Source organism: Pinus tabuliformis, chromosome 4_2 (genome assembly GCF_031772625.1).
Source record: "Pinus tabuliformis cultivar Carrire ecotype Pingquan chromosome 4_2, CPIR1, whole genome shotgun sequence".
NCBI lineage: Eukaryota > Viridiplantae > Streptophyta > Pinopsida > Pinales > Pinaceae > Pinus > Pinus tabuliformis.
Window position 1 is genome coordinate 462,299,152 of NC_142304.1, and position 16,781 is coordinate 462,315,932.

The 16,781-nt window shown below is 39.5% G+C and overlaps 1 pseudogene; it reads left to right on the top strand.

Moving 5' to 3' along the window:
- Positions 1-1,450: 1,450 nt before the first annotated feature.
- On the top strand, positions 1,451-4,649 carry LOC149169963 (uncharacterized; annotated as a pseudogene).
- The last annotated feature ends 12,132 nt before the right edge of the window (positions 4,650-16,781 follow it).

Below are 16,781 nucleotides of genomic sequence, written 5' to 3' on the forward strand. Positions count from 1 at the left end.
GATATCTATAGTGCAAGACACAGACGTGTAGAGGGTGCGAGGCTTCTCCTAAGGTAAATGAGCCATAGACAGATGTGAGTTGTAGTACATTATCTAATGAATATTTGTAACCCATGCGCGCTTAAATCACTCCTTATGTCTGAACAACTATTTTTGATAAGATGTTTTAGGTGTCTTGAACAAAGATATGTGTGCCATTTCAATACTTCTTCTAATGATGGTTGTATCTATGAATATATGCCAATATTGATTTGCCTACAAATATGATGAGCTAATATAGGTATCCAGCCCTCTGGCTAGGACTTCCTGTTTTCACGAGTGGAATGATTTTCCTTTTGAGACTTCAACTTTCATATGAGAGAAATTTTAAAGCAGGTTTAGGACTTGTCCAAGAGTCAAAAAATTGAATTCCTTCAGATGACACTCTTTTACTTGGATTGTGATGCATGCCGCTTAGTATTCTCCTTATGCTGCTAAGACACCTGCAGTGTAGATTTCTCTCTTTGCAAACTGGGCCCACAAACTTTCAGCAAGCGCAAGAAATGTTTCTCGAGTAGATCTAATTGTTCATCAATATATGAGGATTAGTTTTTCTTTCAGGGTTTCATAACTCATAACTTAAGACAAAGAGGCTACCACAAGCCTTCTGAAAGATCTATATCTATAGTCCTAAGTATGCTGCCTTGATTAGGGCTTATTTAATTAGTGAAGTAGAAATTTCAAATTGTCTCTCTATGCACAAAGATGCTTTTATCTTTCAAAGTCGGCTTCTAGGATACTTCTTAGGACTCGGATGTCTTATTTATGTACACCTAGAACCTTGTAATTTCAGACCATAGAGATAACGCCTTCTAGGTTTGTTATTCGTTCTTCAAGAAGACTCTTTGCAAGTTCAGAAAGTACAAAGAGATTGAAGATGATCTTCGCTTCTTTGTCACTATTAAGACTCGTATTTCAAATCTTGAAGATAACTCCCTTTCTAAGGACTATCTCTACAAACTATGATTCTGTCAAGACAGAGTGTTAAACTTGGCCAAAAGAATCAGTGCTGCTGTTACTAACTCCTTGATTAGGATTTCAGATTTCATGCCCATCATTTAAACTAATGTCTCAAGGAGCTTGGTCCTAGGAATGCTTTTGATTTTTGGAGAGATCAAGCCTTGAATAGAGACTTGTCAACATGTTTCTTGGTGATTGCATTCTTCTATTGCTTGGACCAATATTGATTAGTTGGTAACTTGGTAGTAACAGTTTCCCCTTACATTAGGATGATAGGAGAGCAAAGATCAAGTTCCATTAACTATATGGTTGGAGCCGAGAAATAGAAGGCCAAAACAATGGAGCTCTTTGCACTTGGAGCATCCAATATAAGATATGTAGAGGTGGTCTTTACTTTACTGGGGAAGGTAGAAGAGGAAAAGGGTTTTCACCTTTCAAAGTATCTACTTTAATGGCCTGTTCTTGCCAAAATGTTCTCTGGAATTGGGCCTCAAACAAGCAAAGTACCACTCAAACAACTTCAGGATTTGGGTTGATTTATGAAATTCATGATGCCACATGTTTATGCAACAGGGAGAGTTGACTTCAGACAATATTGTACAAGTTCTAAAATCATATACAGATCCAAAACAAGCATTGGCTTTCTTCACATGGACAAATCATAAGCCAAAATTTCTGCACCACACAGAGGTGTACAATTCTATGCTAGAAAATCTTTGGTTAGCCCACATGTTCAATTCAATGACATAAATTCTGGATGTGATGGAGAAAAAACATTGTAAGCCTAATTCCCTGACTTTTATAACAACTTTTTTTGGGTCTTTGGGTTCACAACAGTTATCTAACAAGCTCCTCTAGCCCTGGAAGAGATGAAAGGATATGGGTTTGTGCTAAATAGCATGGCATACAATGGTCTAATAAATCTACTATTAAAATCTGGATTTCAGAGAGAAGCCATGGATGTATACAAGAAGATGATATTAGAAGACTTGTACCTAGCATGAAATGTTATTCTGCACTTTTGAGTTCCTAGGGGGAAAAGAGACAAACAAGATAGGTATCAAAACTTTTTATAAAAATGCAAATGTTGGGCTTAAAGCCCAATGTTTACAGCTTCAAAATCTACATCAATTTTCTAGGAAGAAATAGAAGGTGGATGAGGCATGTGGTATGCTGAGACAAATGAAGACGGAGTGTTGTGAATTGGATATCATGGCCTTCACTACATTGATGGATTCTCTTTGCAATGCTGGTAAATTGAATGGGGAAAGGGAATTTCTAAGTGAAATGAGGAGAAGAAAATGCAGGACTGATTTTGTCACATACAATACTCTAATCCACAAGTATGGTGATCTCGAAGACATCAGTATTGTCTAGGAACTTTGGAAGGAGTTGGGGGATAATGGCTGTGTGCCAAACGTGATTACCTTCACTACTCTTTAATTCCTTCTGCACAACAAGGAAAGTTGATGAGGCCTTTGGAGCATTGGATAAGATGGCGAGGAAGGGAAACACTCCCAATTCGATTACTTAGAATTCTTTGATTATTGGGCTTCTCGAGACTAACATATTAGAAGAAGCACTGAAACTTTTGCAGGAATGCATACCAATGAATGAAAACCCACTTCTTTTACCTATAATTTCTTCAAGGATTACTATGTTAAGGAGGGAAAGTTCAATGAATCATATCAAGTCTTTTGGTAGATGAAGTGGAAGGGCATTGCTCCTGATGCTGTTTCCTTCTATCTTTGTATTGATCATCTTGGAAGAGCAGGAAAAGATAGAGAAGTGAAGGACCATCTTGAAGAGATGAGACAAGTAGGCCTTTCTCTTGATACAATTACATATAACATGATGATAAGATGCTATTGCAAATAAGTGAAGGTTGATAAGGCCACTGAGCTTCTCTTTTAGATGATGAAAATAGAGTGTGATCTAGATGAAATGATATTTAATAGTTTGTTGAGTATTCTTTACAAAGCAGGTAGAGCAGATGAGGCATGGAAATTGTTCAACAAAATGCAACACATTCATATATCTCCTACCACTGCGACGTACAATATTTTGATAAATGGGCTTGGTAAAGATGGTAAGATCAAGGAAATGATAGAGTTACTTAAAGAAATGTGGGTAAGAAGATGCCCTCCAAATGTTATTACATGCAATTCAATCCTAGATGGCCTCTGCAAGAATGGTGAAGTAGATTTGGCTTGCAGGATGATGCAAAGAATGGAAGAAACTGGGTGCAAGCCTGATGATTTTACTTACAGTATATTAATTGATGGTCTCATTAAAGGAGATAGGATAGATGATGCTTTCCAGTTGTTTAATCAGATGAAGGATGAGTTGTCTCTAAAACTTATCAGCTTGGGTAGTCTCCTACCTGGGCTAGTAAAAGTTGGGCAACTATATTATGGTTTAGAATTGTATAGGGAGTTATATCAAGTGAGGGGATTAGTTCCTGATGATAACATGTGTGCAACTCTAATTGATGGCATGGGCAAAGCTGGCAGGGTGGATGAGGCAATCTTGCTTTATGAAGAGATGCTGAACAAAGGTGCCAGTTGGGATGTTTATGTGGTATGTTCTCTTATCGATTCACTATGTAAGGCAGGGAGAGTGTTTGATGCCCACAGATTGTTTGAGGAATCAATACATAGAGGTGTTACTTTTGATACTGTAGCATATAATGTGCTTATTGATGGCCTCTGTAAAGCTGATTGTTTCCATAATGCTTGGAATATTTTCAAAGCGATGAAGACATTAGGCCATACTCCTGATGTTTTCACTTATAATTCATTCTTTGATGCTCTTGGAAAAGTTTCCAATATGGATGAATCCTTCAGATTGCTTGGCAAGATGCTTGCAAGAGGATGAAAAATGGATACAATTATCTACAACACTCTAATTTCAAGCCTTGTAAAGGCCAATAGAGTAGATGAGGCCTTAAGTATATATGATGACATGATGGAAAATGGATTTCCTCCCTCACCCTTTACTTATTGTCCTTTAATTGATGGGCTTTGCAAGGCATGAAGAGTGGATGAGGAAAACGATCTCTTTCAAGAGATGGCCAAAGCTAGGTGCATGCCTAATTGTGCTTCTTACATTAGTCTTATGAATGCATTTAGGAAAGTAGGGAACATACATGATGTATGCAAATTTTTTTATTGAATGGTAGCAGAGGGCATAAAACCAAATCTAAAATCTTACTCTGTTCTCATAGATAGCCTTTGTATGAAGGGTAGGATAGATGATGCCCTTCACTTTTTTGAGGAATTGAAAACTCACTGCTTGAAGCCAGATACCACTCTCTATAATATCATCATTGATGGATTGAGAAAATCACAGAGGTATATGAAGGCCTTAATACTTTTCAATGAAATGAAAAAAATGGCTTTGTTCCAAACCTATTCACCTATAACTCCTTGATAAACCACTTTGGAAATGTAGGCATGGGGAAGCAGGCAGAGGACTTATATAAAGAACTACTATCAGAGGGGCATGTACCATATGTTGTGATTCATAATACATTGATCCATGGGTTCAACAGAGTAGGCCAAGTTAACCATGCATATGGAATATTTAAAGATATGATTGCTCGTGGTTGTAAGCCTACTCCAATGACATATTCTTACCTACCTAATTGATTAAGCATCTTTAAACTTCACAATCTATGAATTTTGTGCATTTTAAGTTTTTCTACCAAAAAGAGGCACCGCTCCTTTTCTTTCCTACTCAAAAAGCTTGAAACTCGTTATATGCATCTCTCCCTTTCTTTCCTCAATTTTCTATTTCTAGATGTTAAAAGTTTGCAGCTCTTTGCGGCTTAACTGGAAAGAGATGTTTAAAGTTTAAACCACTTGTTTTTTATAAAAGATGCACATTGCATTTAGCGCAAACACTCTAGTTTATTTTTAATAAACCCATAAAGATAGGACTAAGAGGATGGTCACTGCAAAATCTACTATGAGATCTATTTCTTCCTCCTTTGAATATCTAATTGCTTTGCTATACATTTACAAGGACTTGCATTTATCAGGTCTTTTACTTATCCTCTGCACTATAAATGTTTTTTCTGCTGATCTTGCAGGTTGTTGTAGAGGTAAGTTCATTTAGGCTATTGATTTTTAGATTGACTACTTCTAAGGCATCCACATCCCTCATGCTTATGATGGTGGGTCATAGCATTGTTCTGGAACAATAGCTGCAAAAAACCATAGTTACTAAGTTTGAATTCTAATTCGATTCGATACAGAAAAAAATGATTGCCTAAAATCCAATATGGAAAAATCCTAGAGTATACATTTTACACATACAAAAACATATGAATTTTCCAAAATATTAGAAAATTTCCTCTATTTTCAACTCCTTGCCCTTGGCTGGACTGTTTTCCTCTGTTTATTTTGTAGTTTGAGACATTTTCTAGTGCTAATTGGATAGAAATGTTGTTCTTGTATCTAATGTTGTATAAATCTATCCAGACAGAAACATAGGCACATAAGTTGTATTTTTTTTAGGAAGATGAGCAGTCTCAATCTCAACTCAAATCTACCTGTTATTGCACACCACATCTCTGATTCTCCCAACTTAAAAACAGAAGAGGGAGATATTTTTTATTAGATATTTTGATTTATTACAAATGACATGGTGTTTTAGCAGTGTCATGAATATATCTTCATATACATTAATGACAAGGATGACATAACTACCCTATCGAGAGAGTGGGAGTGGGGATGCTTGATGAGCCTCAGAAATGGGTAATTATATGGGATCATTTTACCTCCTAACTTAGCTTAATCCACCATTCTCATTAGTTTATTGAACTCTAAAGTGTGCTTAATGCAGATTTTTAGTCAATTTTGGAGACAAATTCAAAGGTTTAATGAGCATTTGGTAGCAAATATTCGAAGAAGACAAGGGAGAGGATTTGTAGGAGGGTGTTCCCCTCATTTACGACTCCCTCCTTTGAATCCTCCTTCAGAAATCTCGGAGCACAAGCAGCCACATCAATGCATCAAAGACACAGTCGAGCAAGTGAAGAATAACTGTTGTCTATCTCAAGTCTTCGGAGCCAAGCATCCTTGATTTTAGGGGAGCTGTCAGGAGCTCCAATTGTATAAGTAGAGAGGGCTAGGGCCTCATTAGGGGGTTGGATGTTAGTCAAATTTTCGCACTTTTGTTACAACTTTTGCCCAGCTCATTTCGAGCTCACTTTTGTGGACAGTTTCATGTAATGTAACTATTATTCTGATAATGAAGATGAAATATTTTTTGAGTCAACACTGAGTTACCTCAGAGGGCTAAAGCTCTTGGGTTAGGGCCCAACCCAAGCTACCCAACACCTCTTCTTTTGTATTTATATTTCTTTTTGTAGTTTATGAATTAGTTGCAATTACATAGATTCCTTTCCTGGTTAGAATAGGTTGCTTTTGGTGATTTACATCGCTGTTTCCATCTCAGTTTGCTGAAGTAGGTTAAATAGTGTTAGGAGAAAGATATAAAAAGGCCATCAACAGAGCCTTGGCCTCCTTTCCTCCCTTTGGGACCATGAGCTGAGGTCAAGACCCTCTTGCTGCCACAAAAACACAATTTTTCCTTCTCCATTCAATTTATGGTGTTATAGTTTGATTTAGAGGTTAACACTTTGCTTCAGATCCATTTTTCCATGCTCTTTTATGTTTCTATAATAAATCTCTTTCCATGCTTTTCTTTCCATATAGCATTGTTCAACATTTTATTTTCTTAGATCAGAATTTAGGTTAACATGAGATAAAGTTCTGTTTTTTTGGTGCAGTTAGTTTCTTTTCTTGCTGAGTTTCAGAGTTTGATTTATAGCTCTCTTGCAGTCATCTCTTCTCATAATAATTCAATAAATCAGCCATCACCATCTCTATTTGCTACATGTTTCACAGGTCATTCACAACCCCTCATAAATCTACCGTAATTTTCTGCACTTTTCTCATAAACTTTCCTCTCGTCCCTTGAACAAATACAACCATCATTCTCTTCCCTAATCTTCCTTGATGAACCTCAGACACCTTAACACATCCTTCTAGCCTTCATATACCCTTTCCAACCATTTTTCCACCTTTTAAATCTCTAAAATAGCCTGCGGCATCCTCCTGTAGATCCCCTGCAACCTCCTGTAGAATTTCCTATAGGTGACTTTTTGAAGTCCGATTGCAGGGAAAGCCTCTAGAAGGTTACCATAGGCCTCCTAGGACCCCTCCACACCTTCCTACACCTTTGCAAATCCCAAAGTCACCCTCCATCGCCACCTAATCGTTGCCACATCCACAAACAAATAAATTACATGCATGACAATTTCACATAAAATACATAAAAACCCAAAAAGATGTTTTTTTCTCATTTCCTTCTATAAATAGCTTGAATAGATGTTGTTTACTTCTAATTTGGTAGTGGCATTCATTTTATAGTTTTTCATCTCTCTTTTTACAAAATTAGGCTTATTTGGTTAATTAGGGTTTGCTAGGGTTACTTCACATTTTAGTTTTCCTTCTCTTTCTGCAAGTAGAGTAGCCTTTGTAGAGTAAGCTTTTATTTCTTTCATAACATATAAAGCTTATTCTGGAATTCATAGAAGTTGGATTGAGCTCCTAGTGATCTTGCACTAGCTGACCAGGTGATAGCCTATAGTAATAACTAGTACTTGTGCATACAACACCGTCGCTTCCAAGTTTGTTATGAACTACCGGGTTGATAAAAGTAAAGTAGGGAGACCTAGGAGTTGTAGCATTAGTGCTGCAATACTGGTGCTCACCACTTTTTGGTGTCGTTTCCACGGAAGAGTCAAAGTATTTTGTGATTACTTACTTTCTTCTATTTTCTACTGCAACATTCTGCTAAGTAGTTCATTTCAACAAAAGTAGAGTAGTTGTTTCTTTAAATTTCTGCATTTCCTTGCTTTCATTTCAATTCTACAATTTCCATCTCAGCGAAAGTAGATTAGTCATTTCAATTCTGTAATTTCCATTTCAGCAAAAGTAGATTAGTCATTTCAATTTTGCAAATTCCATCTCAGCAAAAGTAGATTAGTTCTTCCAATTCTACAATTTCCATTTCAGCAAAGGTAGATTAGTCATTTCCATTTTTTCATTTCAATTCGGCAAATTCCTCTCAGCAAGTTCATTTCAGTAGTTGCAATTTGTTTGTTCAATCAATTTCTATTTTGCAGATACAAGCAAAAAATACAAAAATCACTCAAAAAGAGATTTTCTTTCATGCCTCATAGGAATAGATATAATTCAAGGAAATTCCTACCCAACACCCCCACCACATCACAAAGCCACCCTTCTCTCTTCTTCAGTGGTAGTGATCCAGAAGAACCTTTAGGGGAACAACCAGAGATATTTGAAGAACCTATAGGAGAAAAAGAGGAAGAAAACATTCTTCTCGAGACAATGGTTGAAAATAGAAATGCTAGGGGGAACGGAGAAAGAGTAGAGGGTACCTTTCCCATCCAAGAGACCAATGGGGACACTAAAATGAAGAACATACACCCTTCAACCCTACCTCACTTCCATGGATTGACTATAGAAGATCCTGACACCTTCTTGTTTGAGTTTGTTGTTATCTATCGAACCTATGACTATGCAGAAGATGAGCAGAAGTTGAAGTTGTTTTCTTCTACCCTCAAGGATGTGGCATTGCACTAGTTCATGGGGTTACCTGGCAACAACGCCACAACTTGGGCTCAGATGCAGCAAGCCTTTAATAACAAATATCGAGACTACTATAGGTCAAAAGATACTATGGAAGAAATCTTCCGAATGACCATGGGAAGTGATGAATCCTTGGAGGATTATGAAGAAAGGTTCCAACTTAGTTATAAAAGGGCCAGGTGTAAACTTGACTTTGAATCTCTGAAGTTGGTCCTGCTCAGAGGAATTCTGGAAGACCTTCTAGACACCTTCCATTTATTGGCTGGGGGAGACATCTACCAACTCTCTTATGAAGAAATATATACTATTTTTAGAAACCATTCTAGGGCAGCCAGAAAGAGAGGTAGGGGGAGTCACCCCACAACCAGTACCTCCTCATCCAGTTCATCCCTTAAATGTGAACTTGGAAACATGTTGGAAGACTTTAACAGTGAGATGTTGTAGACTCTTGCCATGAAAATGGATACCTTTCACATCAAAAGGAAACAAGAGAAAGCAGAGAGGGCTTTGGCCATTTTTTGTCCTAGGTGCACCAAAAGGCATCCTAGGAACGAATGTCCATTGAACTCTGTAGAGGTTTGTTTAGTTTGTGAAGAAGATAATTCTACAGATAAGTGCCCTTCCTTGCCCGGACTTAAAGTTGTATACCAAGGGGCCGAAGGAGCCACTGAACCACTCTATTTCATGAACCAAAGGATACTGCATGGACCTATACCATACTAGTAGGGAATGCAAGGGACATCTCAGGAATACTACAACGCTAATCAAGCCACTTCCATACCTTCTTGGGGTCCCCCTGCTCATCCTTCTTGGTCCACACCTCCTCCTTGGTCATATCCATGTCAATATCATGCCCAACCAGCTACTCATTCATTTCACTCCTATGCTCAGCCACAACCTTAGTGGAATGCATCTCATCAGGGGTGGAGGCCCCAGTACAACTCTCCTCCCATTCTTTTGCCTCCACCACCTACTCAATTAAAACCATTGCCTCCTGCTCCACCAAGGCAACCCCAAATGCCTACCCAACCGAACCCGATCTCGAACAACAGACAGGCTCAACAAGTATATAGTGGGGAACCATCATGCCAAACCTATGCTGTGGAGATTCAAGAGATTAACCTATGATATGGGAAGGTTCTCCTAGATAGCCAGCCTCCCCTTTAGGAGGTTGAGGAAGATAAATATGAAATTCAATCGAAAGGAATTCCACCCTTTCCTGAGAGATTATCCAGAACAACACAACCCACTCCAGAAGAAACTGAACTTCTGGGAGAATTGAAATAGTTATGTGTAAAGATACCACTTCTCCAAGCCATAAAGGATGTGCCCATACAATAAGATGATCAAAGAGAAGTGCTTCAGGCATCCAGGCAAGCGCAGGAGAGATGCCCCAACCATCAATGTCATAGGAAAACTGTCTCACCTAATGTTGGGGTAGGTAATCTGTCCAAAATATCTAGACCCCAGAAGCCCAGTAGTTGATGTCCACATCAATGGCACCATGATCTCACATACCTTGATTGATCTGGTAGCTACCATTAATGTGATGGAAAGGGACACCATGCTCAAACTCAACCTCCAGGGCTCCTTGAGAAAGACCATGACAGTATTGTAGTTAGCAGACCGCTCCACCATGACCCCTGAGGGGATTGTGGAGGATGTGATGGCCTCCATTGATTCTTGGGAGTACCCTATCGATTTCCTAGTTCTCCAGCCAAAGGCAAAGCTCACTGGGTATCCTCTCATCCTAGGAAGACCCTACTTGGGTATTGCAAATGCTTACATTAGCTATCGAGTTGGGAACATGACAATAACGAATGGGCATATGTCCAAACAACTAATCCTATACCCTCCTGCCCAACCCCTGCTAGAACATGATCTACCTCTCTTGTTGGTGGAGGAGGATGAGGATGAAATCTATTCTACACCATTGTCTTTAGTAGAAACTACCATGGGGGGGAATCACAGGATGAGGATGATATCATTGAAAATTTAATTCAGAATCCACCCCACAGCTTTTTTGCATTAGAAGATCTAGTGAAAGAAACCCAAGAAAATCCCTTAAATGATCTTTTTGGGGTCGACCCAACCTCTCTCCATGTTAAGAATATAGAGTTCATCTTAGAAAGAACCTTGAAAAGCAACTTATCCCTATCCACCTCTTAGGAGAAGGAACTGTGTAGCTTATTGAGAAAACATTTAGATGCCTTCACCTGGAGCTATAAGGAGATGAAGCGAGTGCACCCTTCAGTTTGTACTCATCACATTTACATTAAGGAAGATTGCAAACCAGCCAGGTAGCCTCAAAGGAGGATGAATCCAGCCCTTAAAGACATTGTCAAGGAAGAATTGCAAAAGTTACTAGATGCAGGATTCATCTACCCCATCTTTGATAGTGAATGGGTCTCTCCTTTGGTGCTAGTGCTAAAGAAAAATGGTAAGAGAATCTATGTCGATTATCGGGAACCGAAAAAGGCCACTAAAAAAGACCATTTTTCTTTGCCTTTCATAGATCAAGTGTTAGATGGTCTAGCGGGGAAAAAGCTATTCTCCTTCCTAGATGGGTTCAGTAGATACAATCAGATCCAAATCAGTCTGGAAGACCAAGATAAAACCATTTTCACTTGTTTGTGGGGTACCCTTGCATATCAGGTCCTTCCTTTTGGTTTGTGCAATTATGCTCCTGCCACTTTCCAGAGAGTAGTATTAAGTATATTCTCTGAATTGGTTCATGATGCAGTGGAAATAGATATGGATGATTTTAATCCTTATGGTTCTAACTTCCAGAAAGCTTTATCTAACCTAGGAAAAGTTTTGGACAAGTGTATTGAAATGAACTTGTCCCTTAGTCCAGAAAAATGTGAATTCTTGATGAGTGAAGGGACCACGCTAGGTCATGCAATATCTCAACAAGGATTGCAGGTGGACCCCAACAAAATTGCCATCATCCAAAGGGTCCCACCTCCTAAAAAGGTAAGAGATGTCTGAAGTTTCCTAGGCTTAGCAAGATATTATAGAAGATTCATTAAAGATTTCAGTAAGTTAACCGCTCCATTGTTTGGTCTTTTGGGAAAAGATATCGAGTTCATATGGACTGAAAACTGTCAAGAAGCCTTGGATACCTTGAAAAGCAAACTTGTGACTGCCCCAATTTTGAGAGGCCCAAACTGGGTCCTACCTTTCCACATTCACAGAGATGCCTCGAACAAAGAAATAGGAACAACCTTATGGCAAGTTGATGAAAAGTTACCTTATGCCATATACTTTATAAGTGAAAATTTGTCAAAGTCGGAGTTAAACTACACGGTAACCGAGAAGGAACTCCTAGCTGTAGTGCACTCCTTAAATAAATTCAAACATTACATCATAGGTTATCAAACCTTTGTACACACTGATCATGCTAAAATTAGGTATTTAATGAACAAACCAGATGTAAATGCTGGCATTACTAGGTGGTTTCTTTTATTGCAACAATTTGATTTAACCATTGCTGATAAGTGTGGTAAAGAAAATGTCGTTACTGACCTTTTGTCTAGAATAAACCTACCTGCAGGTGAGGAAGGAATGGTAGATGATCAAATTCCAGATGAGCACCTATTTTCTATCTCAGTACTCTCTCCATGGTTTATGATATAGCAAATTACTTGGTTTCAGCACAGTTCCCACCACACCTGTCCTGAAAAGAAAAGAGCAAGATCAAAGTGCCCCTTTCACCTAGATTGGGGGAAATCTCTTCAAACTTGGCCCAGATCAGATCTTGAGAAGATGTGTCAGGGAGGAGGAAGTTTTTGACATTCTCCTGACCTGTCATGACGGGCCTTGTGGAGGCCATTTTGTAGCAAAGAGGACTGCCTTCAAAATCTTGCAAGCAAGTTACTATCAGCCCACTATTCATCGAGATGTGAGGAGATATACCAGCCAATGTGATCAGTGCCAAAGGATTGGGAAACCTACTCCAAAGGATGAGATGCCCATGCCACCTCAATGAATTTTGAACCATTTGAGAAGTGGGGCATGGAATTTGTGGGTCCTATCAACCCTCCTTCAAAACAGAAACAATTCATCATTGTGTGCACCGATTATCTGAAAAATGGGTAGAGACAAAAGCAATCAAGGCAGCAACAGAAGAAAAAGTAGTTGAGTTTTTAAGAGAAAACATATTTTACAAGTTCGGGTATCCCAGAGAACTAGTTACAGATCAAGGCAGCTAGTTCACTTCGAATTTGATTTAATACATGCTCAGAAATCATAAAATCCAACGCAAGACTTCCACCCCTTACCATCCACAAGCCAATGGGCAGTTGAAAGTCACTAACAGAGCTTTGGAAGGAATCCTGACCAAGGTAGTGAGTAGCAGCAAAATAGATTGAGTAGATAGATTGGTTGAGGCCACCTAGGCCTACAACACCACATGGAAGATGACCATTGGGTTCACACCCTATGAACTGGTCTATGGGAAAAAGGCTTTTCTGTCAATAGAATTTGAATACAATACATTATGGATGGCAGCTCAGCTGGACCTAGACCTCAGCCATGCACAAAGGGAAAGGTTACTCCAGCTCAATGGATTGGATGAACAAAGATTGTAGGCCCTTCTCCACACAGAGGTAGTTCAACTTCAAAGGAAGATATGGCATGACAAAAATATCAAGGAGAAGCAATTCCAAGAAGGAGATTGGGCACTGCTCTATGACTTAGGGTATAAATATTTCAAAGGAAAGTCGAGGAAAAGATGGCTAGGACACTACACTGTAGAAAAATGCAATGACAATGGTCCCCTTCTGATTAGAACCACTGATGAGGAAGCCATCCCCATGCCTGTCAATGGACATAGGTTGAAAATTTACAAGAAGCCCTCTCCAACCGAGATTTCATTGAAGATCTGAATAAGATAGTGTTGGTAGTGGAGCAGGTCTCAGCCTCCACTCCACCCACTCACTGAGAAAAATAAAAAGTAATGACTCAAGTGAAAACCTCTATGAGGCGCTTGAGTCCCATCATTGGGTTGAAAACCTCTTTTGAGGCAGCCCAGTGATGACAAAAACAAAAAAAAGAGAGAGAATAAGATCCCTGGGTGAAAACCTCCCTTGGAGGCACCCAGGGCAGGCAAGTAGGGTGAAAACCTCCTGGAGGCACCCTAGTTGTCTTTTCAAAAAAAACCTGATAAAAAAGGAAGAGAAAATTGACTTTTAAAATGCATTGCAGGTTACAGGTGGACCACATGAAGCAAGAGGAAATGCCACAAAGCCTATTACACATCCTCTATACTCTTCTCCATCATTTCTAACCTCTTTTCCACCTCTCTGTGTTTTTTTCTGAAGACTGTGTATCCTACAGGAGGCCTTGTGTGTTCTATAGGAGGCTCCTGTAGAAATCACAGAGAGCCCAAAATAGCTTTTAAAAATAGTTTGAGGAGCTGGGAATTTTCATAGAGAGCATGTAGGCCAACCTACAGTTATCCACATCCTAATCCTCCATCCCACACCTGCACCACCTCATTTCCATCGATTTCTTTCCTTCCTGCAGAAAAAACTCAGAAACCAGTTTTTAAAATAATATATAAGGAAATAAAAAGACCAGCACCTCCACAACTCACCTGCAGCTTACCAAATACCTCTCCATCGCCATCAATATCTTTAGTAGCATCTTCATACCTCCATGCACAAGAGTTAGCTAAAACTTTTAGAGGGAGAAGCAGCTACAGGGGCTCCTGTAGGATTTCCTGTAGCAGGTGATCCCCTTAAAATCAAGCTCCAACAGTGAAATAGATGTAGCCATAGGAATGCAGAGGATGTCTAAAGCAAGATTTAGCTAAAGGGTACCTGTACAAAACAAAAAAGCCACATATCAAGAAGCAAAAATCATATAGCAGAAGGGATACAGGCATGCAGCACTGAAATCCGAGCATGCAGCAGCAACAAAACCAAGCAGCACCGCAACACGAACATTCGACCTGCAGGTAAGTGTCTAACCCTCTCCTCTATTGCATTTGTATAATTCAAAAATTGCATGAATGAATGAGATGGTTAGGGTTAAACTAGAAAGGTGGCCAGTTAACTGGCCACCCTCATCTAGTTCAACTGCGGCCATCCGGAGATCCCACCACACATGTGCCTAGTCAACTCACAGAAAATCCAAAGGATAGGTAGTGGTGGGTGTATAAACTCTGATGCAAATGATGGGAAGTGATTGTGGGCAAAAGTCATGAGGAGTCATGATGACACAGCAGTGGGGACCAACAGTCCGAATAATGGCAACGTACCCTTTTTGCCAACTCACATCATTGCCAGAAATATCTCAAAATAGACATAAGTACTCTCCCTCGAACTCCTCCACCACCTTTGCTTCCATTTCATCATCGTCCCCGTAGCTGCAGCAAGCTCCATACCACCTCCATAGCCTGGAAACCATCGTTCTCTATTGTTTTCAATCCTCCTCCTCCTATCATTGTTCTATAAGAGCATGATCGGGTTCTACAGGAGCAATAACAGGTTCTAGAGGAGAACCTACAACCAGTCTACAGGAGGGGAAGTAAGCAATTTTATAGGAGAAAACACGGGGTTTTCGCTCAAATTCGGAATTGAAGATATAGGCTCTATACAAACCCACCTTGGATATTCATATGTGCAAGGAGTGATACAGTTTTAAGGAAGAATTAAGCCCAAAAAAGAAGAGGAATTTCATTAAAAAATTATGCCTGTTTCTTAAAAAAAAACACACTTTTTCTCTATTTCCTATTTCTGCAAAAATTATTGTCTCCTTCTCCACCTGAAGTGTTCCAGAAGGGTGCAAGAAAAATGACAGGGGGATTCATGAGGAAGGAGCCCATAAATTTAGTCAGGCTCCATGAACATGCTGAGGCCGTAGCCATTTTCACCAGAGCCAATTGGATGCCATTTTTTGAAAAATTTAGAGGGTTTGATGAAGAAGTGGCTTAGGAGTTTTCCCTTTCTTTGGTACCCCACTCAAAGACCCATGCCACCGTTACCTTCAGAGGTCTCACGATGGAAATGACCCCAGACTTTATCAATAGGGTTACTAGTCTTCCACTTGGATTACTGTGGAGCAAAGATGAAAAGCCAATGGGTCAAGTTGCCAAGAAAACCTTCTTCCAACCAAATGAACATCCTATAGAAGACAAAAGTGGCATTAGAAGAACAAGCATACCTTACCCTTGGGATGAGGTTAGTTACAAAATCATCAAGTACATTTAATGCAAAGGGGGGTATAGCATAGTTTATGGCTACCATTTTAGACTTCTTCATGAGTTGAGATATGGCATGGACACTCCCACACCCCAAAAACTCAGCATTCCCTATTTTCTCCTACAATCCCTTATCGACTCTAGCATTAAATTGAAGGCATGAGATCTAGATCAATTGGATCATCATGGAATAATTAAACTGTTAGTGGAAGAATCCCTCCACACCTTCAGAATCCCCATAGCCTGGGAAATCTTTAGAAATATGACAAGAGAAGATGATAGAAAGGCCCTCACATATGACCTCAATCCTTCTGAATTTGAGGGGGAAGAGCAAAAAGGGGAAGATGAGGAGGAAACCAAAATAGGGAAGGAAGAGACTAAAATAGAGAAGGAAGAGACTAAAATAGAGAAGAAAAAGACTAAAGCAGAGAAGGAAGAAACTAAAGAAGATGAGAAGGAAACCAAAACAAAGTTAGAGGGAACAAAGCTGGTAGAGGCAGAGAAGACAAAAGAAGAGGAAAAAGGGGCAAAGAAGACAAAAGTGTGCCTTGAGACACTAGAAAGGGAGGCAGCAGCTGTTCTTGCTACCCTCAACACCCAAGTTAAACCCAAACAAAAGAGGAAAAGGTAACCAAAAATGTATTTCAGGGCTCAAAAAAGCACAAGGATAAAAACAGGGAAGCCTTCGCCATCCTCAAAAGAGCCTATCATAATTGAAGATTCCCCTGCTGTCAAAAGGGAAGAATCTCCCTCCAAAACCCCCATCACTTATGAAAGAGGAAGTCCTAGATCTTCCACTTGGAAGGAAAGAATAAAACTATAGGACTCAAAAGCAGTCCTACAGGAGGCACATACTACACTACAGGGGACCCTAACAAAGCTACAGGAGA